This window comes from Schistocerca gregaria, chromosome 3, assembly GCF_023897955.1.
Source record: "Schistocerca gregaria isolate iqSchGreg1 chromosome 3, iqSchGreg1.2, whole genome shotgun sequence".
NCBI lineage: Eukaryota > Metazoa > Arthropoda > Insecta > Orthoptera > Acrididae > Schistocerca > Schistocerca gregaria.
In genome coordinates, this window is record NC_064922.1 from 726,826,039 (window position 1) to 726,853,263 (window position 27,225).

At 43.2% G+C, this 27,225-nt stretch overlaps 1 protein-coding gene and 1 pseudogene across 1 annotated transcript in view; one reads left to right on the top strand and one right to left on the bottom strand.

The window, feature by feature from the left end:
• LOC126355582 (glutamate receptor ionotropic, NMDA 2B) overlaps positions 1-27,225 on the bottom strand; it is a 1,429,141-nt gene that overhangs the window by 1,387,858 nt on the left and 14,058 nt on the right. The window lies entirely within an intron of this gene.
• Positions 1,534-1,651, top strand: LOC126357345 (5S ribosomal RNA; annotated as a pseudogene).

Genomic DNA, 27,225 nt, shown 5'->3' on the forward strand with positions numbered 1-27,225 from the left:
ATCCCACACCGCGCAGCAATATTCTAACAGAGGACGAACGAGTGTAGTGTAAGCTGTCTCTTTAGTGGACTTGTTGCATCTGCTAAGTGTCCTGCCAATGAAACGCAACCTTTGGCTCGCCTTCCCGACAATATTGTCTATGTGGTCCTTCCAACTGAAGTTGTTCGTAATTTTAACACCCAGGTACTTAGTTGAATTGACAGCCTTGAGAATTGTACTATTTATCGAGTAATCGAATTCCAACGGATTTCTTTTGGAACTCATGTGGATCATCTCACACTTTTCGTTATTTAGCGTCAACTGCCACCTGACACACCATACAGCAATCTTTTCTAAATCGCTTTGCAGCTGATACTGGAAATCACGAATCCAGCCGCACAACTGAGACGATACCCCATAGCTCCGCAGCTTGATTAGAAGTCGCTTGTGAGGAACGGTGTCAAAAGCTTTCCGGAAATCTAGAAATACGGAATCAACTTGAGATCCCCTGTCGATAGCGGCCATTACTTCGTGCGAACAAAGAGCTAGCTGCGTTGCACAAGAGCGAAGTTTTCTGAAGCCATGCTGATTACGTGTCAATAGATCGTTCCCTTCGAGGTGGTTCGTAATGTTTGAATACAGTATATGCTCCAAAACCCTACTGCAAACCGACGTCAATGATATAGGTCTGTAGTTAAATGGATTACTCCTACTACCCTTCTTGAACTCTGGTGCGACCTGCGCAATTTTCCAATCTGTAGGTACAGATCTATCGGTGAGCGAGCGGTTGTATATGAGTGCTAAGTAGGGAGCTATAGTATCAGCGTAATCTGAAAGGAACCTAATCGGTATACAATCTGGACCTGAAGACTTGCCCGTATCAAGCAATTACACTAACGTGTAATAACGTACGAATACTTTATCGGTCCATAAATACGAGTGATTGACGCGCTTTCTATGGGTAGCGAATAATTAAGCTTTTACTCATCTTGAGTAAAAAAAAAAGAAAAAGAAAAGAAGCACCACAGGGAGAAGCAAACAAATATGAACAGACTTGAGAGCAAAATACAGAATGGTGCAACATTTATCACAAAAAGAATAATGTGTAGTGGCGAACTGTTGTGCGTCCCTAGGCTGAGAAATGAAATATGTCTGTAAGGTTCCCTTAAATTATGTGAAAAACCAGATTTCGTTAAATCTGTTTGTTCGCTTAGTATTTCTGATGAAAACTTTAACTTATTCTGAATAATTTTTGATTTCTCAAGTGTATGTAAGAACAGCCTTTAGGGATGTGATGCAGAATTTTAAGATCGTTTTGCATTTCAACTAACGTGTAATTGTTTCGTGAAAACTGCTTTTTTATACAGCCTTTATTGCTGTCTTGTGTAAGTTCTCTAAAATGTTATTAAGGACCTAGCAATGTGTCATATAAAAAGTTTTTCACAACCACCACACTTACTCCTGTAGGCACCCATGGCCTCATAGTTATTACGCCTTGTCTCAGTCGCGTCTCATAGTTTGTTTCCTAACCTACTACTAGTTTTTAACCCCAAAGCCGACGGCCTTTCTGCAGAGGTAACATCGGTTCCCGTCAGATCACCGAAGTTAAGCTCTGTCGGGCTGGGCTTGTACTCGGATGGCTGACCATCCGGTCCGCCGAGCGCTGTTGGCAAGCGGTGTGCACGCAGCCCTTGTGAGGCAACCAGAGGAGCTACTTGATTGAGAAGTAGCGACTCCGGTCTCGGAAACTGACATACGGCCGGGAGACAGGTGTGCTGATCAAGTGTCCCTCCATCTCCGCATCCGACGACACCTGAGGGCCGAGGATGGCACGGCGACCGGTCGGTATTGTACGCCAGGGCCTGTGGATGGAGCTTACGTTTTAACCCCAAAGCAATAATATGCCTCCAGAATCTGTTTGCTACACATTCAGTGAAAGTTCCCTGCATTCATAGTTATCTTTATTTTATCTTGCTTTTTTGACCGTTGAGTGCTTTTTCTATTTATAAGCTTATTGTACAGAGACCTATCTTCTTTACTGTTGTTTTCCTTGAACCTTGATATCTGTTCTAAAATATTCAGTTATTTTTCTGTCTCATTAGCATTTGGCGAAAGCTTTGTTGAGTCATTTCGCACAGCAAGAAAGTAGGTCCATTATGCACTGTCGGGTGGCATGAGTCCGCTGGTATAAGGGCGTCTGTAAAGTTGACTTTCTAAAAATGCCAAAGGTCAGTTTGTCAGTGAACCAATTTATATTTAAATCAATAAACTTTCAAACTTGTCGAAGTTCGTATTCAACTATAAAGTTAATATTGGAGTGAATTGCATTAAATTTCACAGGCACATCATTGATCGTTTCATCATTGCCTTTTATTGCTATGAAGGTTTCATTCACATATGTGCTGTAAGCAAGAACGTTACTCCAAGTTTCTGCTTATCTAATAATAACAAAACTGTTTTCCAAGTGATTCATGAAAATTTTGGTTACTGGCGCCAGTAAGCTATTTCCCAAAGATAAGCCTTCTGGTTGATAATAATATAGTTGAAAGATAAGGCGGTCTCTAACGTAATGACCAATTCTACTCTCCCACTTCGCCAAATTTTCTTATGTTCTGATTAACTTCGCTTCATAATGTCAATGGTTTCAGAAATTGGTATGACAGTACATACGTTAGCAGAATCTAAGGAGGCTTGGTAAGCATTTTCTGGTAGGAATAAATCTTTTCATTTTTCTGCAAAATGGTACGAGCTTCTCATGTTAAAGGACTTCTCAAAAGCGGAAGTTGTTTTATACTTAGATCCTCATCTAACTGACACAGGGGTGCTGTTCGACTGTTCCTAACTGGATGCACATGATGTGACACTCGGTGCAACTTCAAGTGTGGTTTAAGTATAGGTATACCTAGATCCAGGGTCTTACTCTGTTCCTATGTCTGTCTTCTGCATACAAAAAACAATATGTCTTTAATTTCGTCATTAATGTAAATTTTTGCCCTAGGTTACACTTTAATATCAGCAGTACCACTATTTATGAAAATTTTCACTGTTTTGTTAACAGAATCACTATAATAAATAAACAAAATCGAATTGCTCTCGTCACTTCTCGCCACTGACCTCATTGTCATGTAGTTTTTCATTCAATTGTCTTACTCTTTTTAATAACACTGGAGATTTTCACATCTATTATTTGGCTTTGCCTACTGTCTTGTTAGGCAAAGGGCGATGCCTGGTTGTTTCCTTCTATTTAAGGTTGCTACGTCGCTGATTGCTATAACGACTAAAATTGTGCTGTTGATTAAGTTACCGTCAATTTTAGGCCACATTGAGCTTCTCACTGTTTAAATAGACCACTGGCAATTACATCTGCTACACCAAGAGGAAATGCAGATGATAAACGGGTATTCATTGGGCAAGTATATTACACTAGAACTGTCTCGCGGTTCTAGGCGCGCAGTCCGGAACCGTGCGACTGCTACGGTCGCAGGTTCGTATCCTGCCTCCGGCATGGATGTGTGTGATGTCCTTAGGTTAGTTAGGTTTAAGTAGTTCTAAGTTCTAGGGGACTGATGACCACAGCTGTTAAGTCCCATAGTGCTCAGAGCCAATTGAACCATTTTTATACTAGCACTGAATGTTATTACATTCTCACGCAATTTGGGTGCATAGATCCAGAGAGATCAGTACCCAGAACAACCACATCTGGCTGCAATAACGGCCTTGATACGCCTGGAAATTGAGTCGAACAGAGCTTGGATGGCTTCTACAGGTACAGCTGCCCGTGCAGATTCAACACGATACCACAGAGTAGTGACTGGCGTATTGTGACGAGCCAGTTGCTCGGCCACCATTGACGAGACGTTTTCAGTTGGTGAGAGATATGGAGAATGTGCTGGCCAGGGTAGCAGTCGAACATTTCCTGTATCCAGAAAAGGTCACGCAGTCGTGCATTATCTTGCTGAACTGTAGGGTTTAGCAGAGATCGAATGAAGGGTAGACACACGGGTCGTAACACATCTGAAATGTAAAGTCCACTGTTCTAAGTGCTGTCAATGCGAACAAGAGCTGACCGAGAAGTGTAACCAGTGGCATCCCATACCATCACGCCAGGTGATACGCCAGTATGGCGATGACGAATTCACGCTTTTAATGTGCGTTCACCATGATGTCGCCAAACACGGTTGCGACCATCGCGATGCTGTAAACGGAACTTGGATTCATCCTAAAAATGACGTTTTGCCATTCGTGCACCCAAGTTCGTCGCTGAATACACCATCGCGGGCACTCCTGTCTCTGATGCAGCGTCAGGGGTAACCGCAGCCATGGTCTCCGAGCTGATAGTCCATGCTGCTGCAAACGTCGTCGAACTGTTCGTGCAGATGGTCGTTGTCTTGCAAACGTCTCCAACCGTTGACACAGGGAGCGAGACGTCGCTGCACGATCCGTTACAGCCATGCGGATAAGATGCCTGTCATCTCGACCGCTAGTTATACGAGGCCGTTGGGACCCATCATGGCGTTCCGTATTACCCCCCTGAACCCACTGATTACATATTCTGCTGACAGTCATTGGATCTCGATCAACGCGAGCAGCAATGTCGCGGTAGGATAAACCACAATCGTAATAGGCTACAATCCGACCACTATCAAAGTCGGAAACGTGATGGTACGCATTTCTCCGCCTTACACGAGGCATCACAACAACGTTTCACCAGGCAACGTCGGCCAACTGCTGTTTGTGTATGAGAAATCGGTTGGAAACTTTCCTTATGTTAGCACGTTGTAGGTGTCGCCACCGGCGCCAACTTTGTGTGAATGTTCTGAAAAGCTAATCATTTGCATATCACAGCATCTTCTTCCTGTCAGTGAAATTTCGCGTCTGTAGCACGTCATCTTCGTGGTGTAGCAATTGTAATGGCCAGTAGTGTATATGTGACTCAAATTGTGTACCCTACTCACAGAAACATGAGTTACTGAATTTCTACTGTCTTACCTACAACATTTAGTTAACTCGGAAATTTTCTTATCCTCCCTATGCAAAATGCATTAGTATTATACAGCATTAAAATTCATCCTCACTAGCTTGAGTAGGTATTGCTTTGAAATACAGTAAAATGTATTTTAAAGAATGTTTCTAAATGGAAAAGCTATGTCTTATACAGGTCTCTTACTGTATATAGTCAGTCTGTACTTACATATTTATTTTATTTTACTCCTTACTGTTTAATCTTGGCTGCTGTGCTGGAGCTGTTGGAAGTTGTTAAAGCATTTTCCTAACCTCCCCTTCAATTTCCTTACTCTTAACATTCATTGATTTATCATATGTACAATTACAGCACTTTTTAATGTCTAGGTATTTTGTATGAATTATCTTAGATTTCTATAGACAGGATATTGTAAATCTGTAATATGAAGAAGTGGGAACCACTTACACAATTTTGCACAATTACCACTGTACCATTATGATTAAAGTAAGAATGGTTTTTACATGGTTGTAAAACTGGACGACGTTTGGGTTACATTGATGTTTCCTGATAAAGTCTTCCTCAATTATTTGAATTATTTGATTTTCCTCCTTTTGGAGGAAAAGGAATTGCATGGACGCCGCCTGTTGTTAGAAAGTACTACATGTCTCAGTTGATATTTCAGTTTCATGGAATATTTACTCCTGAAATTGTTTGATACGATATAATGCTACAAACTTATTAGTGAACAAACAAATACATCTGTACTACGTATCTAGGGCCGCTCAGAAGTTAAGCGCACTTGGTTTCTAATTTGTTATTTGGTACCATTTTTCATCTGTCTCTTCTTTGTCTGTGTGTGTGATATCTTACGGGACTTAACTGCTAAGGTCATCAGTTCCTAAGCTTACTCACTACTTAACCTAAATTATCCTAAGGACAAACACACACACCCATGCCCGAGGGAGGACTCGAACCTCAGCCGGGATCAGCCACACAGTCCATGACTGCAGCGCCTTAGACCGCTCGGCTAACCCCGCGCGGCTCTCTCTTCTTTAAGAATGATGATGAGATGCAATGTACATATTTAACAATTTTCTGTGAGTGATAGGAGATAAGTAAGGTAGAAAACTTTATTGTAATCTCTACACTATGTATGTAACCAATGGTGAAATAGCACACATTTTCATACCTTTGATATCGGTTATGTATTGTATTTTATATACTTGGAAAATGACGGAAGCTCAATAGGCGTAAGGCGATTTTGGAAATAATAAAAAGTGTGGTCAGGACATATGAAACTTATTAAAGATATATGCTGTTTGGAATAAGTAAAGACACAGAAATTCCTGAACGGAGGTTGCAAAATTTGCGGATAAATTTAGCGTGAAAGGCAATAAGAGAAGCATTCAATTCGAACGCAAAAGCCATTTAATCTCAGGGTTTCGGCGGAACCATGGATCTCACTTGCGTCGTGGCACAAAATATCTTTCGGGTTGGAGTTTATTGCTGGCAGACCGGCGAGACTGTAAGGGCGTTCGGAAGCGCAAACGTCGACGGAGTCTCCTGGGACGCTGGCAACCCGCCACTCGTATCGCAGCCGATGGAAACAGCCGCACGATGGCGAACGGTGGTGGTGCAGGGAGCGGAATACTCAGATGCGATTGACGTTGGGAGTTGCATACGCCCCTCTCCCAGTGCAAATATGGGACGTTAAACACAGTTTCACTGGTACGAGTCGAAACTGTACAGAGAAATTACAGAAGTGCTTTTCTGGTTAGGCAATGACGGACAGCGTTTGGGTATTTAGGATGCTGCACCATTTGATTATATATTCATTATAAGTGCAAGTACCCAATCAAACGATGATGTTTCTTAAATGACTTTGAGAGGAAAACGTTACAAATGACTAACGACTATAATGTGTGCCCCAAAAGTATACAGTCAGAATTCTACATATGCTACAGGATTGCAAGCTAGATGAAGAACTTATGGTTGAAAATCAAGTTTTAATATATTTACTGACATAAACAGCATATACTTATAGCAACAACTTTAGCTCATAAAATCGGTTGGAACTGGCTTGAAATACCAGCATAGAGTTTTATTTCAAATTTCTAATGTAAATTTCTACCGATGACAATAACTTACTTCCGTTTAGGGATATACCTGATACGAAACCATTCGACGTACGTTAGTTCGGCTTTGCTGGCACCATTCATTTACGAGCATTGGGGTACTTTAATTAGACTCAAGTTCAGAACGGTAAAACAGAATGTTCTGATATGCTAAATACATGGAATGCGTTTCGTGTGGACTACAACTGATCATACAAAATTACATTTGGTGGTCTCTTTCCCGCATATATATCACGAACCGCATGCCATCTATCTATTTACGTGAAATCGTACTTTTTGGAAAAGCAGTTGTTTGTGTAAATTCTTTTCCTTTACTCTGAGTTATGATTTGGACTTTGCTGGAAATGTACTGATGGTTTATGCTTCTTTCCAATATTTATGACTACGATTGTTCTAAACACCTACCAAAGAATATTCTGTTTAGCATTTCCTTAGGTGTAGTGCATCCTTTAGGACGTTAATTACCCGTTACTTTGGTACACTAAATGAATATCTGAAGATGGATGGCACAACGATCGAAGTCGTTAAGGAAAATGAAAGTATTTTTTGCAACTGTTTAGTTACTGCTTCCGGCAAATTGGCTCATCTCTTTACTCAAAGTATGCATCGTCAGTTGTGTGTGTGTAAACGTATAAATTTGTGTGTTCGTAAGATACTCAAAAGCGTTTTTATTACATCAAGTGTGATGAGACGTTCATGGAGACTAATGCATGACAGTTTAAGAGAAAATGTAGTTTGTAATAAAAAGTTATGGCGATAAAAGTAAAGAGTTCTCCTTTGCCCGACGTTGCTTCGCTCGCTGCAAATGCAAGCGAACGTCCACCCGTGTTTAGTACATGGTTTGCGTTGTCCTGCATTTATGCATCGGTTTCGAGCAGAGATGAGCGCGTCAAACATTCGCATTGGAGAGCGGGTAACAAGTTTAAAAAACGAGCGAGCGACTGAATCCAATTGGAATGAATTCGTCCGCTTGCATATGGTGACGTGGTGACCGGTTAAAATCAACACTACTGGTGACGCAATTAGTGCACTACGGATACTCCCGCACTGCGGAAAATCTTGCTCATGGATTCTATTAGCGGGCACGAATTTTTGTGTTCATAATAAATTGAAATTGTGTTCGGGAATAGTTACGGCAATGTACCTTTGCTCCTAAACACTAAATTGTGTCTTGCAGCTACACAATGTTCTGTCTGATTGCAAGGAAGATGCTAATGCGTTATTGCATACACAGGCAGTAGAATGGCAACTGAATATCATAGCTACCATATGGTATGAGAAAAGCTCTTAGTCAATATTACACACGTAAGCGGTTGTTAAATGCAAATGAGGCAGATGGATAGAAAGTAAAAGAAATATTCATTATTTCAAAAGTATTAGCCACACCCCAGTGTGAGACGAGAGAGTCAATGGTGTCATGGAAAAAAGTTTCCTGTTGGCTGCGGAACCATGACTGTATCCAGGAGTGCACCTCTTCGTGTGAAGCAAGTCGGTGGCAAGGAACGTCGTCCTTCAAGGCTCCAAAAATATGGAAATCATATGGAGACAGATCGGGACTAAATTGATGCTGGCAAGGACTTCCCTGTAAAACGTCTGCAGTGTAGTCGAAAGAAATTTTGCAACATGGGGGCGGGCATTATAGTGCAACAGAAACAGAATGCTGTAGTCAACATTCCTGGGCCTTAGAACCTAGTGACGCGTTTCAATTCTTGCAAAGTGCCCTCGTAGCACTGTGCCTCAATTATGGCTCCATGTTCCAGAAAGTAAATGACCTGGCACGCCTGATGATGCGACTACCCTGCAGAGGTTTCGCTATGATGCTCTTGCACATCCTGTACACAGTCCCGATCTCTTCCAAAGTGATTTCTACGTTTTTAGAGTCCTGGCGAAAGACATTTATGAGCGCTGATTTGCTTCGAATTAAAAGGTGCTCGCCGGGTTACAATCATGGTTGGCACTGTAGGTCACTCAAACATTTTTCGTGAAGGCATTGACCATCTTGTCTCACAGTGAGATATGTGTATTAACAGCTAATAATGGAAACAAGAAACAGTTTAATTACTTTAGTTTCCTAACATGAGTCCTATACTATGCCAGTGTATGATACACAATGTGATCGAAAGTATCCTGGCATCTGAGTGAAAATGACTCACAAGTTCGTGACGCCCTCCATCGTTAACGCCGGAATTCAATATGGAATTGGACCACACTTAGCCTTGATGACAGCTTCCACTCTCGCAGGCTTCAATCAGGAGCTGGAAGGTGTCCTTGCTGGAAAGTTTCTTGGGGAATGGCAGCCAATTCTCCACGGAGTGCTGCACCGAGGAGAATTATCGATGTCGATCGGTGAGGCCTGGCACCAAATCGGCGTTCCAAAACATCCCAAGGGTGTTCTATAGGATTCAGGTCAGGACTCTGTGTAGGACAGTCCATTACAGGGACTTTATTGTTGTGTAACCATTCCGCTACAGGTCGTCCATTACGAACAAGTGTTCGATCGTGTTGAAAGATGCAATCGACATCCCCTAATTGTTATCCAACAGTGAGAAGGAAGAATGTGGTTAAAAACACAATATAGGCCTGTTCTGTGATTCTTCCACGCAAAACAGGAACAGGTGTCAGCCCCCTCCACGAGAAACATGATCACACCATAAAGACACTACAGCCTCCGAATTTTACTGCTGGCATTAAACACGCTGCCAGATGACGTTCACCGGGCATTCGCCATACCCTCACCCTGCCATCGGATCGCCACTTTGTGTACCGTGAGTTCTTATCTCCATACAACGTATTTCCACTGTTCAGTCGTCCAATGTTTACTCTCCTTACACCAAGCGAGGCATCATTTGGCATTTATCAGCGTGATGTGTGGCTTATATACAGCCGCTCGATCATGAAATCCAAGTTTTCTCACCTCCCGTCTAACTATTATAGTACTTGCAGTGGATCCCGATGCAGTTTGAAATTCCTGTGTGATGATCAGGGCAGATGTCTGCCTATTACACATTACGAACCTCTTCATCAGTCGGCGGCCTCTATCAGTCAACAGACGAGGTCGACCTGTACGCTTTTGTGATGTACGCGTCCCTTCACGTTGCACTTCACTATTACATAAGAAATAGTAGACCTAGGTATATTTAAGAGTGTGGAAATCTCGCGTAGACACATATAACACAAGTGACACCCAATCACCTGCCCACGTTCGACGTCCTTGAGATCCGCGGAGTGCGCCATTCTACTTCATGACGTCTAATGACTACTGAGGTCGCTGGTATGGAGTACCCGGCAGTAGGTGGAAGCACAATGCACCTAATATGAAAGACCTATGTTTTGGCGGTGTCCGGATGCTTTTGATCACATAGTGTAAGTTAACCATACAAAATGTTAATCATACCGTTAAAAGAGCACAATGTTCGGTTTAGAGCGCTACAGACTGTGCAGAAATAAAACCAGGTGGCTACGTGGCTCTCCACTCTTGACGTTAAGTCGCGGCAATAAAGTGGTGTGTGTATGGGTTGCACGGAATCATCGTACTGATATGAATCGACGGAGAGACGTGCCAGATATGCACAAATAGAGTTAAACTGTTTGGACGTGCTCATGACCACGCTTTGAGGAAAGTTACCCGATTTGTTGATCTACTAATTCTGTTTCCCCAACGTGAAAAATGGTGTACCAATAGCAGCCATGTAAAACGGCGTAGGGATAGTTTTCGTAGGAATACCCTAAACGACAGGGAACGGAGATGAGTGTCACGGCTTGTCAATGACAATCGGCTTCAGCTCTAAGGAGAATTTCTGCTGCCAGTGAATGTGCGTCCCGCTCAGTCAGTGTCCGGAAGGAAAACCCTGCGTGCTGTGGAGATCTGCAGTCGGGCCCCTAACAAAAGGCCATTGCTCATAGTAGCACGCACGACTTCAGTGGGCTAAAGAGCACAAGAACTGGGCAGTAGAAAATTAAAGGCTTGCTGTTGGTCATTTAAGTGCCTTTTTTACCTCTTTTACAGTGGTGCTAAGTATCAAGTCATACTTTCATTTGTAGCATGAGCAGGCAGTTGGTGATTCAGCGATGTTTTGGGGATAGTTTTTGTATCATGAACTGGACCTCCTTATTCAAGTTAGCGTTAACGTGAAGGGCGAATTTACATCAATACCCTCGGTCGTCAAGTGTTGCTCTTCCTTCTTCATCTCGGTGATGAGTAAGCTGTGCTCGACTATTTGGAATAAACGCTGTAAATGTAGCAACCAACATTCTCGGACTTTGGGAACACTGCTGAATCTAATTATCAATGGGCGTCTACAGTTGGATATGCTTACTTGGAGAAACTCTCAAGACTGTTACGAAGACTAGAAGCGGTTTTATAGCTTCAGCGTGATGTCCTTAGGTTCAATAATTTTGCTGCTTACTTGGCGTACACTGAGGTGACATAAATCATGGGATGCCTCCTAATATTGTGTCGGATTTCCTTTTCCCATGATTAGTGGCGGAATTCGACGTGGTATGGACTCAACAAGTCGTTGGAAGTCGCCTGCAGATATACCGAGCCACGTTGCCTTTGTATTCGTCCACAACTGCGAGTGTTACCGGTGCAGGATTTTGTGCACAGACAGACCTCTCGGTTATTTCGATGGGAGTCATCTCAAGCGACCCGAATGGCCAAACCATTTGCTCGAATTGCCCAGAATGTTCATCAAACAAGTCACCACCAGTTGCGGCCCGGTGACATGGCACATTATCATCCACAAAACTGCCACAGCTTTCACAGTGTCTTGTTGTCAACCTGGGGCCATGGCTCCTTGGTGTCTACGCCGCATTCGAACCCTACTATCAGCTCTCACCAAGTAAAATCAGTCCTCATCCGACAAAGTTACGGTTTTCCAGTCATCTAGGGTCGAGTCGATATGATCACGAGTCCATGAGAGACGCAGCAGGTGATGTATCGTAAGCAAAGCGCTCGCGTCCGTTGTCTGCTGCCAGAACCCATTAACGCCAAATGTTGCCGCACTGCCCTATCCGATACGTTCGTCGTATGTTCCATAGTGATTTCTGCGGTTATTTCACTTAGTGTTTCTTGTCTGTTAGCACTGACAACTCTAAGCAAACGCCTCTGCTCTCGGTCGGTAGGTGAAGGTCGGCAGCTGCTGCGTTGTCCGTCGTGAGAGGTAATTAATGTGGTATTCTCATTCTCTTGACGCTGTGGGTCGCGGAATAATGATTTCTGTAACGATTTACGAAATGAAATGTCTCATGCTTCTAGCTCCAACTACCGTTCAACATTCAGACTCTGTTAATTCCCGTCGTGCAGCCTTAATCTCATCGGAAACCCTTTCACATGAATCACTTGAGTCCAAATGATATTTCTGCCACTGCACTGACATTTCACAGCTTCTGTACGCGGTACTATCGCCATCTGTATATGTGCATATCGCTGTCCCATGACTTTATCATCTTAGTCTATAATACAATACACTAGTAATTTATTTTAACCACGCTGAGGTATAATTTGAACAATATACTCACAATCACTAATTCCTCTGCGATGCTCACAGATGTTCACTGTATTACACTATACAGTAATCAAGACAATGTTTTAAGGAGGTGTTTGAGAGAAACATGCAACATTTCTCAGATATACCAATGGGTATTACTTTGATAAGTCTTGTAACACTTTTTCCTCCACTAGTGCCCATCCGTTTCGATTGTTGGTGACCATCACGGCTATATCATTTTTATTTGTAGTTACTCACTCGGGTGTGAGTTCAATGTCCTTACGTTTACGGACCAAGACCTTCTTCATGTTCGGATTCTTCTTTTCTTCTTCTTCTTCTTACTCCGGTTTCACCAGGCATCTTTCCTCCAAGAATGTTCTAATGCAATTTATACCTGTTTCCATTCCTCAGTATGTGGCCGTGATACTGTATATTTTTTCTTTCTTCGTATTGTGAAGAATGTCGTTGTTAGTAATTATATCTGTCCAGAAGACTTCTAGCATTCTCGTGTACAATTAGATCTCAGATGCCTGACTCAGTCAATCCGTTTGGCCCTCATCTCGGTCAAAGTCCAGCTCTCTGCTCCATAGAAAAGGTTGGGATATGTCTCAACGTAGAAATATAAATTTTGTCTTGGTTGAGAGTTCATGTCTCTTGAACATATTAGTCAGTTTACAAAATGCGTCTCTGGCTTTGTCAACAAGAACCATATTTCTTGCGAGTCATCCTTTTGGTTGTCGATGATAGTTCCCAGATATATTGTTTCCTTGTTCAGTAAGTTCACCATTAACTCTGAGATGCCAGTTTGGTATGTCTTTCTTGGGCGTGACTATTACTTTTGTTTTAATTATGTCACTTTCTAAGCCATAGCTCTTGTCAATGCTTAGCTTGATTCGGTATACAAAATGTTAAAAATCATTTACAGTGTCAAAAATGTTACAGTATCATCATCAACGGATATTGTTCAGCTTCTCTCTATTCAAGATGATTCCTCCTTCGAAACTTTCAAGAGATGTACATTCTGTATAATGACTGAATATCAGTGGTGACAAAATACCCCCCTGCATCAATCCTCGACATGTCTTTAATACATCAGATTTCTCATTTTCTACTCTCACAGCAGCATATTGATTTCAATGTACATTAACTATGACCCAGAGGTCTTATTCATGTATCACTCTACTTTTTAAAACCTAGCCAATGTTGCGATGTTCTACTCTATCAAATGCAATGGAAAGCTTTTTAGAACTAGACCTAGATACTCAGTATTGTTATTATAACTGACATGCACTGCCGCCGCCACACAAACACAGCATACCAGAGTCTTGTGTCTTCAGTGGCGTGTCAGATCGTGTCGTATCAGTCGCAGACTGTGTTCCAAAAAATGTACAGTGTAGAGAAATAAGCGGCGGCAGTTGCTGAAGAACCAGCCCATCATTTTGTAGAACAATGTTCGGACACATTGGACTAAGTTGTGACTCATGTGTTTAATGGAAGGTGCCGATAAATGCTGCACCATTCACCATAGTCCCCTGACTTGAGGACTTATGACTACAACTTCATTTCTAAACAGAGGGATGCACACCATGGCATTTGCTTCAGAACTGTTACAGCGATTCGTAAGGAAGTACACTCTTTTCTCTGTTGAAGTGTACAAGGGCTTAGGAGGCTGTCGTAGAGGAAGTGATAAGCGTCGATCAGTCTCCGTGATGAGTCCGAAACCCGGATTCATTTTCGTAACTATGCCGTAGTGAGAGTGAGGCTCAATGACGACAAACGTATTCAACCAGGAGCTGGAAACGACAGACGCAATCACCAGAATAGCCCGATTTTCAAGCTCCAGTGCCGTCCTCACACACTGACTTCGGTAGTTACCGCAGATGATTAATTTAATTACGATTAAGGTTACGAAGTCAGCTCGGTGGAAGAAAGGATGCTCCTTGATTCGCAATTTTGTTCCGCCTTTCTTTATAAACACAACTACAGATTGTCACCATTGCAGCAGCATGTAGCATCTCTTTGTAATGTGATTAATCTGTGGACAACAGGCAATTAAAATGAAAGAGACCAGGTGAATACTGACGACAACGCCGCCCGTATTGTCACATATCAGTACGAAGTATCATGCTACGTAACTAAAGATAATTATAAAATCCAAGTGCACCGTGTGAAGATATCTGTTAGAATGAACATATTTCAGAAGTAAGAGATTGCAGTTTTCCGTATTTACAACTTCAGAAGTCTCCAGATGGAGATTTTCACTCTGCAGCGGAGTGTGCGCTGATATGAAACTTCCTGGTAGATTAAAACTGTGTGCCCGACCGAAACTCGAACTCGGGACCTTTGCCTTTCGCGGAGTGCTCTACCATCTGCTTTGGTAGCTCATATGGTAGAGCACTTGCCCGCGAAAGGCAAAGATCCTGGGACGAGTCTCGGTCGGGCACACAGTTTTAATCTGCCAGGAAGTTTCATATCAGCGCACACAGCTGCAAAGTGAAAATCTCATTCTGGAAACGTCCCCCAGGCTGTGGCTAAGCCATGTCTCCGCAGTATCCTTTCTTTCAGGACTGCTAACTCTGCGAGGTTCGTAGGAGAGCTTCTGTAAAGTTTGGAAGGTAGGAGACGAGGTACTGGCAGAAGTAAAACTGTGAGGGCCGGGCGTGAGTAGTGCTTCGGTACCTCAGATGGTAGAGCACTTGCCCGTGAAAGGCAAAGATCCCGAGTTCGAGTCTCCGTCAGGCACACAGTTTCAATCTGCCAGGAGGTTTCAACTTCAGAAGTGCTTCAGATATTACGTGCAATATGCTGTACCTATACCTTTTTCAGAGCACGAGTAAGTTACACAAAATTGTGGTAAGGGTTGTAACTTTAGTTGAATAGTGCTGTGTTTCTGTGTCATTTTAAAGTACACTTCAAAGTGACGCAGAAACATAACACCACTGTTCAGCAAAGATACTAAGTCTTTGTAAATAACGGTCGGAAAAATCTACCAATCATTCATTGCCTCGACAATAGATATCCACTCATTGGCCACTAGGCCATTCGACAACGCCCGTGTGAACGGCCCCACCGATGGAAAATCTGCGTTCACTGGGAATCAGTTCACCAATGGGCCAAAAATTCTTTTGTGGGCATGTCGATGAGGAAGGCGTTTGGCAGTACCACGCACTGACGCGTATTGAAACATATTCGAGCTTGCCGAGGATCGAACCAAATTTGCGACTGGATAAGAGACTTCCCTACTGATAAAACTCAACTTGTCGCTCTTAACGGAACAAAGCCGACAGACCGAATGGTAATATGCGAGATACCGAAAAAATGGCTCTGAGCACTATGGGACTTAACATTTATGGTCATCAGTCTCCTAGAACTTAGAACTACTTAAACCTAACTAACCTAAGGACATCACACAACACCCAGTAATTACGAGGCAAAGAAAATCCCTGACACCGCCGGGAATCGAACCCGGAAACACTGGCGTGGAAAGCGAGAACGCTACCACACGACCACGAGCTGTGGACTATCCGAGGTACCCCAAGAAAGTGTGATAAGACAGTCTCTGCTTAATATGTGTATAAATTATCTAATAGAAAGCGTCAGAAGCTCTTGAAGACTGTTTACAAGCGATATGAATGTCTATAAGAAAGTAACGACGCCAGAAGACAGCATCAATTTGCCGAATGGGCTGCAGAGAACTTACGAATGGCGCAGGTTATGTCATTTGATCCTGAAAGTAAGCAAATGTAATATATTGCGCATACATAGGAAAAGAAATCCATAACTGTGAAACTACACCGCTGATGAAAAAATTCTGGTAACTTTATCTATCTGAAATATATAGTAGTAACTAGCCAGAGCGACTTTAAGTGCACTGACCACATAAAGAAATTGTAGGAAAAGCAGACGCCAGACGGAGATTCATAGTAAGAATCTTAAGGGAATGTAACCCAACCACGAATGATGTGGCTAAAAAGGCGCCTGTTCACTGATGATTGAGTACTGTTCATAAATGTGGGATTGTTAGGAGGTAGGATTGATGAAAGACAATGAGACGAGCCAACAAAGAGCGTCGCGCTTCCTTACAAGTTCGTTTAGCTCCGGCGAGAGCATTTCAAAGAGGCTCCAGGAACTCCAGTACACACGACAGAAGAGAGGCGTTGTTGAAATTTAGAGTAGACCACATTCCAGAAAGAGTCGAATAACATGTCACTTTCCCCCAAAACCCTCTCGCGAAATGACAACGACGAGAAACTTCGAGAAATAAGAGCTTATACAGAGGCTTGCCGACAACCATTAATCCCACGCGCAATTTGTGAGGGGAACGGAGAAGGGGGATCAGTTAGTGGTACTAGAAGTACCCTCGGCTGCACACCGTTAGGTGGCTTGCGGAGTATGATGTAGATGTAGAACTGCGTCAGCAGAACACCTAGAGATGTAGTCTCTTCTGAAAATGCAACACTCTTGTTGCGAGGTGGTCTTGCCGTGGGGACAACATGTGTAACAGTAGTAACAGCACTCATAAGTTCTAAATATACCGAAAGTCAACAATAAGTAATGACATTATCATTACAAATTCCTGCCACGCGAAATCACAGAAATACTCATAATTTCACACCACATCAAAAGAATAATTTAAATGCCTCTTACAACAGGACGCTATACAAGAAGAAATTAGAACAAGTGTCACAAAAGCATGAATACAATACATAAATAATCAGAGAGTTACATAACAAAAGTGCAAAGCCCTCACGACCCACTGTACGTAAAGGAATATCACTCATCAGAGAAATAGCAGTAGAAACGGAAATACACATACAGGGTGCGTTCCGAAAGTAATGCAATTATTTTTTTAAAGTAATTTATTGAACAGATTTGCACAAACACTTAAAATTCTTCAAAGTACTGTCCTTGGGCCTCTACACATTTTTTCCAGCGACTCTGCCATGACCGGTACGCGCCCTGGAAGGCGTCTTCTGGGACCTCTCGCAAGGTCTTCGTCACGGCGGATTGGATCTCGTCTATGGACGAAAAACGGGTTCCTTTCAGGGCTGACTGAATCCTAGGAAACAAAACGAAGTCAGCTTGGGCGAGGTCAGGACTATAGGGGGGGTGGGGCAGCGTTAGCACCTGGTGTTTGGCCAGGAACTCGCGGACTCGTAGCGCGTTGTGGCAAGGCGCGTTGTCGTGATGGAGTTGCCAGGTAGCGGAGATGTCCTTTCTCGTCCTGACGACCCTTTTGCGGAGTCTTTCCAGCACATCCACGTAGTAGGCAGCGTTAACTGTCTGTCCTTGAGGAACAAACTTCTTATGGACCACTCCTTTGCTGTCGAAAAAGACAATGAGCATTGTTTTCACTTTTGATTTGCTCATTCTTGCCTTTTTGGGCTTGGGGGACTGATCAGTGTGCCACTCAGAGCTTTGGCGTTTTGTTTCTGGGTCGTATTCAAAAACCCAGGTTTCATCACCAGTGATGACGTTGTCCAAATAATCAGGTTCAATTTCTACACGTTGCAAAAGTTCACTTGAAATTTCCGCTCGGTTGGTCTTTTCGTCGTCTGACAACACCTTGGGCACGAGCTTGGCGCACACTTTCCTCATCGCTAAATCTTCAGTAACAATGCGAAAAACAACAGTAGACGACAAGTTCAGTTCGTTGGCAACCATCCTGATACTCAATCGACGGTCAGAGTCCAACAGTTGTCGCACACGAGCCACATTGTTGTCGGTTTTGCTGGTTGACGGCCGCTCAGAGAGTTGTTCGTCGTGAACCTCTTCCCGGCCTTCCTTAAAGGCCTTTAACCACCTCGAAACTTGTGAGTAGGACAGAGCAGAGTCCCCGTAAGCCTCACGAATCATTTTGTTAGTCTCCTCAAAAGATTTGTTCAGTTTAGCACAAAACTTAATCGCGTAACGTTGCTCGATCGTCGATTCCATTTTTTCCGTGACACGGTCGGCGCGCAGAGGTTTACAATAACAGACGTGCTGCCGCTTCCACAGCTCGGAGAGCACTGAAACCGGTTTCGCGGCAAAGCTTAGCGTCCCCCCCCCACCTACTCCATGTGGCCCGCTCCCACTCCGACTACTAGGAGCGGCGCGGGAAATTCAATTGCATTACTTTCGGAACGTACCCTGTACAAGGGAAGTACATCGAACAAAATTAGTGAACTACTGAAAAGCGCCATTATATGGTTTTGTGTACCAAACAGGGATGTAATACAGAAACAAAAATACCATCATCCAACTGAAAACCACCAATATTCTAGTACCAGGTATATGCACACTGAAGCGCCAAAGTTATTGGTATACGCATGCGCATTCAATTGCAGAGATATGGAAACAGGCAGAACACGGCGCTGCTGTCAGAAACGCCAATATATGACAACAAGCGTCTGGGGCAGTTTCTAGATTGGTTACGGCTGCAACAATGGCAGATAATAAAAATTTAAGTGAGTTTGAACGTGATGTTATAGTCGACGCACGAGCGATGGGATACAGCATCTCCGAAGAAGCGATGAAGTGGGGATCTTCCAGTGCGACTATTTCACGAGCGAACCGTGAATATCAGGAATCCGGCAAAACATTAAATCTCCGACATCGCTCCGGCCGGAAATAGGTCCTGCAAGAACGAGACCAACGACGACTGAAGAGAATCGTTCAGTGTGACAGAAGTGCACTTCCACAGATTGCTGCAGATTTCAATGCTGGTTCATCAATATTAGTTAGGGTGCGAACCATTCAACGAAACATCATCGATTTGGGCTTTCTGAGCCGACGGCCCACTCGTGTACCCTTGATGACTGCACGCCTGGGACCGTCAATGCCGTCATTGGACTGTTGATAACTGGAAACATGTTGCCTGGTCGGATGAGTGTCATTTCAAATTGTATCGAGCGGATGGACGTGTACGGGTATGGAGACAACCCCATGGCTCCATGGACACAGCATGTCAGCTGGGCGCTGTTCAAGCTAGTGGAGGTTGTGTAATGGTGGGTGGCGTATGTAGTTGTAGTGATATGCGACTACGATACGTCTAGATACCACTCTGGTAGGTGACACGTACGTAAGCATTCTGTCTAATCACCTGCATCCATTCATGTCCATTGTTCATTCCGCAGGACTTAGGCAATTCCAGCAGGAGAATTCGACACCTCACAAGTCCAGAATTGGTACAGAATGGATCCAGGAACACTCTTCTGAGTTTAAACACTTCCGCCGGCCACTAAACTCCCCAAACATTGACATTATTGTGCATATCTGGGATGCACTGAGCCGTGTTGTTCAGAAGAAATCTCTACCCTTTCGTATTCCTACTGATTTATGGACAGCCCTGCAGGATTCATGGGTTCAGTTCCCTCCAGCACTACTTCAGGCATTAGTCAAGTCCATGGACGTCGTGTTGCGGCACTTCTGCCTGCTCGCGATGGCCCTACACGACATTAGGCAGGTGTAGCAGCTTCTTTGGCTCTTCAGCGTAAAATTCACTGCAACGACTGTGGAAAATTTTACGTGGAACAAACAGGCAAAGACTTCGCCAGCAAATATCGACTAAGTGGCAACAGCCTATCTACCTTTCTCCATAGCATTAAAAATGAACGAAAGACAACAGACCGATTGCAAAGTGCTGACAATATTTTACACATAACATTAAAAGGAACGATGGTTAATATATTGAAGGAAACAGAAATACATTTACACGCAAGAAATATTCACATTTAATCATCAACGCACTAACTTACGAAAAAAAACACTTTATTGAAAACCTTACTGGCATCATTCACCAAGATCCTGGATACACCAGAACACAACCAGAGAGAAAATTTCAATCAAATAACGCAACAGGGATACCCATTCAGCGTAAAGCAGTGACACAGTGACACCGCTGACACAGTTTTCAACGAACAGATGTAACCTTACAATATCGCTGATGCTCTGACATAATTGCTGTCACGAAATGTCAACTGGAAAATTGAGTTTATTTCCAACCATTATTAACGAATTTTGAGAACACTAAATACAGTTGATTAATAGTGGAATAACAACGAAAAAATGTTATCAGTAAACAAATAGACAGAAACACAAATAAAATCGCTGATCATGTGTCACAATAGCTGCCACTAAATATAGAAGTCAATTACACACTGAGACTTATTTCTGACCACTGCTACACGAAAAATCAGGACGCACAACAAAACGGATTATTATTGCTACATTAAAGTAAAAGATAATAAGCAACAAAAACGACGATATTGTATGGAAATTGGGACTTGAAATCGTATGTAAAATATCATTCATAAGCAATTCACAAGTAATAAAACAAACGTACCAAATTGATAAGATGTTCTATTAAAGATAACCTAATGATGGCTGTATAGCTTAAACACGCCTATAGTTCAACTCTAAATAATACTTATAGCCACACGATTGGTTATACAAATTTTCTTAGTTTTTTTAAGTCAGCGCGTTATTATAAGGAAAGCTGTGAAAACCAACTGACCAGATAAAAAGGCCTCTTGATTTACCCAAGAACAAGAAAAGAGCAGAAGGGAAAAATGTGAAGTTAACCATTCCGTTCGGGCACAGTGATTTGGCAGACTAGACCCGTCGGTACACCACATACTGGCGAAATGGCAGCCGGCTGCCAGCTGGGAGTGTTTGCCGTTGGCTCCGCTACCGGCGTTTCCCTGCCCGGGCCCGCATCCGTCCGGCTGTGTGCCCAGTCGCTGCCACGCTTTCCGTCTCCTAATAATGAGGCTGCACGCCGCGAATCGGCAGCCGCGGACGCAGTATTAGTTGTGCATCAGTTGGAGAAGGCCGCGAGTGCAAACCTGTCCCGCTCATTAAGACTGTTCACTTCTCAATACACTGAGGTTATGTAAGTCATGGATTAGCTATATTCACATATACAAATGGCGATCACTTACACTAGGTGTAAAATGGAGTGCGTGGGCGGAACTGTAATTTGCACTCACGTGATTTACGTGAACAGGTTCCCCTCGTGATTACGTCTGCACGAACGAAATCAAAAGGCTTTGAACGCGGAGTGGCGGATGGAGCTAAATGCACGGGACACTCCATCCAATCGTTAGATAATTCAATACTCCAAGGTCCAAAGTGTCAAGAGTGTGCAGAGAACACCAAGATATTACGTCCCACCACGGACAACGCAGTGGTTGACTGACTTCACTTAACGACCGACAGATGTGGCGCGTGTGTAGAGTTATCAGTGCTAACAGACAATCAACACTTCGTTAAACAAACCCAGATATTAATATGGGATGTACGATGACTGTATCTGTTGAGACAGTGCGCCGAAATTGGTCGTTAATGGACTATGGCAGCAGACGACCGACGCGATTGACTTTTCTGACAGCACGACATCGCCTGCAGCGCTTCTCCTGGACTCGTGATCATAGTAGTTGGACCCTAGACGATATTGAAAACCGTTAACTGGTGACATGAGTTCCGATTTCAGTTGGTAAGACATGATGGCAGTGTTCGAGTGTGGTGCAGACCCCAAGAACCATAGACCCAAGTTGTCAACGAGTCTCCGTGCAAGCTGATGGTGTGGTAAATTGTCAAACAGACTGAAGAGGCTAAAGGCAACATAAGAAAAAAGTAAGTGTACCGCGAAACACTTTTCAGACTTCAACCTCTAGCCAGCGATATCACAGCAGTGCAAGACACTTTCTGATTCCATTTTTAGATGATAGCATTCACATATTCTGTCAAAAACAGCTCTGAGAGCTATGAGGCTTAACTTCATAGCTCATCAGTCTCCTAGAACTTAGAACTACTTAAACCTAACTAACCTAAGGACATCACACACATCCATGCCCGAGGCAGTACTCGAACCTGCGACCGTAGCGGTCGCGCGGTTCTAGACTGTAGCGCCTAGAACCGCTCGGCCACCCCGGCAGCCTCATTTTCTGTCCTTCGTATGTGAAATAAGAAACAGTACTTCGGGAAACGAGCTTTTTCCAAATGTGAAATAATGTACCCAAGTACATGTACCCAAGAACCAGGTAAAAATATTCTAATGATGTTTAGAAGTGTCAAAGTCGAGTATATTTTGTCAGTGTTGTGTTCAGTCGTCTATCTGTTACACTATGCCTCTACTATACGTAAGTAATCAGTAAGTGAAATCGAATGAGGTAGTAGTATTTTGAAAAAGTTAAATATAGTTTGAAATAAAAAAATTGAAAAATGCTTAAAATTTTCGATTTGGACACAAGTAAAATTGTTAAGGCGTTTAAGAAACTCAGTTCGTTTCCAGTTATCTAATTTTGTATAGTAACAGACCGTGTTCTGCTTAAAGGTGCAGATGGTGTGCGACCGACGAAGTATGACCTAACTATTCACGCTTTGTTCTAAACGCCGGCCGCGGTGGCCAAGCGGTTCTAGGCGCTTCAGCTCGGAATCGCGCGACTACTACGGTCGCAGGTTCGAATCCTGCCTCGGGCATGGATGTGTGTGACGTCCTTAGTTTAGGTAGGTTTAAGTAGTTCTAAGTTCTAGGGGACTGATGACCTCAGATGTTAAGTCCCATAGTGCTCAGAGCCAAGCATTTGTTCTAAACATACATAGGGCTTTACTCACCATAACATTATGCAATTGAAGAATTAACAATATATTCCAAAGAGCTTTAATATATTACCCAGCAAAAGATGCAGAGCCCAAAATATACCGACGAAAGAATAAAGGCAATACTAAAAAGTAATTAATGTAGAATAATGAAGTTTCGGGAAAACATCTGTCTGGGTAATATATTTAAGCAATTATGGCTGCAAAATCGCAGGTTAATGTAAGCGTGAGATAAGCCACTGCAAATGGGGAGTGCTGGTACATTAATAAGCTGTGTAACAGCCAGAATGTTGAATGCAAGCATGCAAACATGCGTACATTTTGTTGTACAGGTGCTGGGTGTCAGTTTGTGGGATGGAGATCAAACCCTGTTGCACTCAGTCGGTCACTGTAAGGATGGTTAATGATGGTTGTTGATGATGCTGGAGTTGTTCCGATGATGTCCCATATTTGTTCGACTGTAGACAGATCTGTTGATCGAGCAGACTAAGGCAACATCTCGACACTCTGTAAAGCATGTTGAGTCACAACAGCGGTATGCGGCCCAGAATTTAGTATCCTGTTGGAAAATGCCCCCTGGAATGCTGTTCATGAATGGCACCACAACAATTCGAATCACCAGACTCATATACATATTTTCAGTCAGGGTGCATGAGAGAACCACAATAGTGTCCCTGGTGTCGTATGAAATTGCACTCCTGACCATAATTCGAGGTATAAGTCCAGTGTGTCTAGCACCCAGACAGGTTGGTTGCAGGTTCTCACCTAGCCTCCTCCTAAATAAAACATCTCAGTCACCGAGGCACAACCAGCCTTCATCAGAAAACACGGTATGTCTCCACCTTGCCCTCCACTGTGATCTCGCTTGACACCACAGAAGTATCAAATGGCAGCAGTTTTCGGTCAGTGGAATGCATGCTACAGGGCCTCTGGCTCGGAGCTGACCTTGAAGAAACCGATTTGCAACAATGCGATGTGTCGCTGAGGTGCCAACTGCTACTCATATTGCTGTTGCAGATGCAGTTTGACGTTCCAGAGCCATACACTGAACACGATGGTCTTCCCTCTCGGTTCCATCACGTGGCCGTCCGGAGCCCCGTCTTCTCGCGACCGTACATTCTCTTGACCACCGCTGCCAGTAATCATGTACAGTAGGTACATTCCTGCCAAGTCTTTCTGCAGTATCACGGAATGAACATTCAGTTTCTCGTAGCCCTGTTACACGACCTCGTTCAAATTCAGTGAGGTGCTGATAATGGCGACTTTGTCGCCCTAGAAGCGTTCTTCAGTAACTTCAATTCACCACGTCTCATCTCAACAGTAACTAACGCTCACGACGTTATTTAAAGCAAACCTGATTTGCACCCTCACAGTGACGCTACTGGAGCCATTCTTTGCTACTGTTTCGAAATTAGAATGGACTTCATCTTTCAGATGCAGAAACACGCCTACCACTTTCCGTTTATGTCGCACAGCTCCTTCTTGGTGTTGCCATCTTTATTTTCCTCAGTGTAGGTACGAGTACTCCTCAACACACAATCTCATATCTCACAGCAACAAAAACAGTAGAAAACTCTGCGAACTGCTTATGGTAGTCTCTACGCCCATTTCTAAATGTAATTCCAAAATGCGTCACTAGACTGAAACAATGACTAGGACACATCGTGTTTCCCTAGGCACTTTATCCTCAAGGCGCCACGCTCTTCTCTACGTATTGAAAGTGAAGCAAAGAAAGACGATAGTAAAGATAAATAGCAAAAATGGAACTAGCGGTAAAATATAAGATCGAATTCAGAATGAGATTTTCACTCTGCAGCGGAGTGTGCGCTGATATGAAACTTCCTGGCAGATTAAAACTGGGTGCTCGACCGAGACTCGAACTCGGGACCGTTGCCTTTCGCGGGCAAGTGCTCTACTACCTTTTTTTTTTTACCATCTGAGCTACCGAAGCACGACTCACGATCGGTACTCACAGCTTTACTTCTGCCAGTATCTCGTCTCCTACGTTTGGAAGCTAGGAGCTCAGATGGTAGAGCACCGGCTACTATCTTTTTTTTTTTTTACCATCTGATCCACCGAAGCACGACTCACGACCGGTACTCACAGCTTTACTTCTGCCAGTATCTCGTCTCCTACGTTTGGAAGCTAGGAGCTCAGATAGTAGAGCACCGGCCCGCGAAAGGCAAAGGTCCCGAGTTCGAGTCTCGGTCGGGCACACAGTTTTAATCTGCCAGGAAGTTTCATATCAGCGCACACTCCGCTGCAGAGTGAAAATCTCATTCTGGAAACGTCCCCCAGGCTGTGGCTAAGCCATGTCTCCGCAGTATCCTTTCTTTCTGGAGTGCTATTTCTGCAAGGTTCGCAGGAGAGCTTCTGTAAAGTTTGGAAGGTAGGAGACGAGATACGGGCAGAAGTAAAGCTGTGAGTACCGGGCGTGAGTCGTGCTTTGGTAGCTCAGATTGTAGAGCACTTGCCCGCGAAAGGCAAAGGTCCCGAGTTCGCGTCTCAGTCGGGCACACAGTTTTAATATGCCACGAAGTTTCATACAATATCGAAAATTGGGAAAACGTATGAGTCGAAGTGAAGGGATTCTGTTCCATCGGAGGCAAAATAACGCCCAACGGACGAAGCAAATAGGAAATAAGAAACAGACAAGCACTGGAGAAAGGGCATTTGGTAATAAAACGCTAATAATCGGACACAGGGATCTGTTTGTGTATTAAATTTCTGAGAATGGACCTCGGGAACATTGCATCGTATGGAAGAGTATTGTGGACTGTGGGAAACCAGCGTAGTGAGTAAACCGAAGTGTCTGAGATGTTGTCTAATAGAAGAACGCAAAACATTGAAAAGATTGCTACGGTAAGAAACATGGAAGCTATCCGTATAATCTGCGGGGAAAAGACTCTGGAAATTAATAGAAGAGGGGTCAGAATGACAGCACGTGTTGAAATATCATGCGGTATTTTCTATGGTACTAGATGGGATGTATTATTGAAAAAAAAACTGCATGATAGACAGAGGTTGGAATATATCCAAAAAATAATTGAGGGCGTTGAGTACTGGAGAGGAAGTAACGGCGTGCAGCGTCAAACCTCTGTGAATACCGATTCCATTCTAATCCCTCCCCTTTCCCCAACCTCTCTCTATCCCCCCTCTCTCTCTCTCTCTCTCTCTCTCTCTCTCTCTCTCACACACACACACACACACACACACACACACACACACACACACACAAACACAAACCTACCCAAAAAAACATATTGGCTAGCCTTTATGATATTGCTGGGAAGTGGATATCCATGCCACTGGTAAATGCTGGTTGTAAAACTGCTTATCAAAGAGCCTTTAATTTAAAAATAGTAAGGAAAGCATTACTAAAGATTAATAATGTTGTTATTGGTACATATTCAAAATTGTGCTCATCATTTTAGAAGGTACATAAATGTTTTTCGTTTCTTTGGATCCCTACAGGGAAACGAGAGAATTTATAAATAGACATGTGTCCTCTATATGGCAACAACATTGGTATTAGTTAGAATGTCTGATAAGGGAAGGAGCCCAAGTTTCATCACCTTAGTAGGTTAGGATCTGTATAAACTCTAAAAGGTTGCGGAAAAGGCTACAGATTTATGTATGTATATCTGAAATTCTTGTCCACTTGCAGGCAACTTACAGTTAAATTGCTATAACATATTAAAGCCGGTATTTGGTAGGATTTTTAACGCTGCAAAAACAGAAATACAAAAGAAAATGTTCGCAATTTGAGACCATGAATGAACAATGTTTCAATGTTTTCTATTTATTTTCAGACTTCTGAACATGTGTCATATTTGAACTTGTGTGTCTCGGTCAATGACGAGCATGTTTCGTGATTAAAAAAAACAAGTAGTTTGTAAAATGACGCTTGCCTTTTGCAGTAGGATAAAGTAAAATAATCTCTCTTTATAGCAAATAAAATGAATTCTTAATAACAGTTCCTAATTTTGTCCCCGAGACGAAAATAGGAACTGCAGAGGGCACGAAATTACGAGCATCGCAGAATTATTATAATGATCGATAGGGCGACATAGGCCAA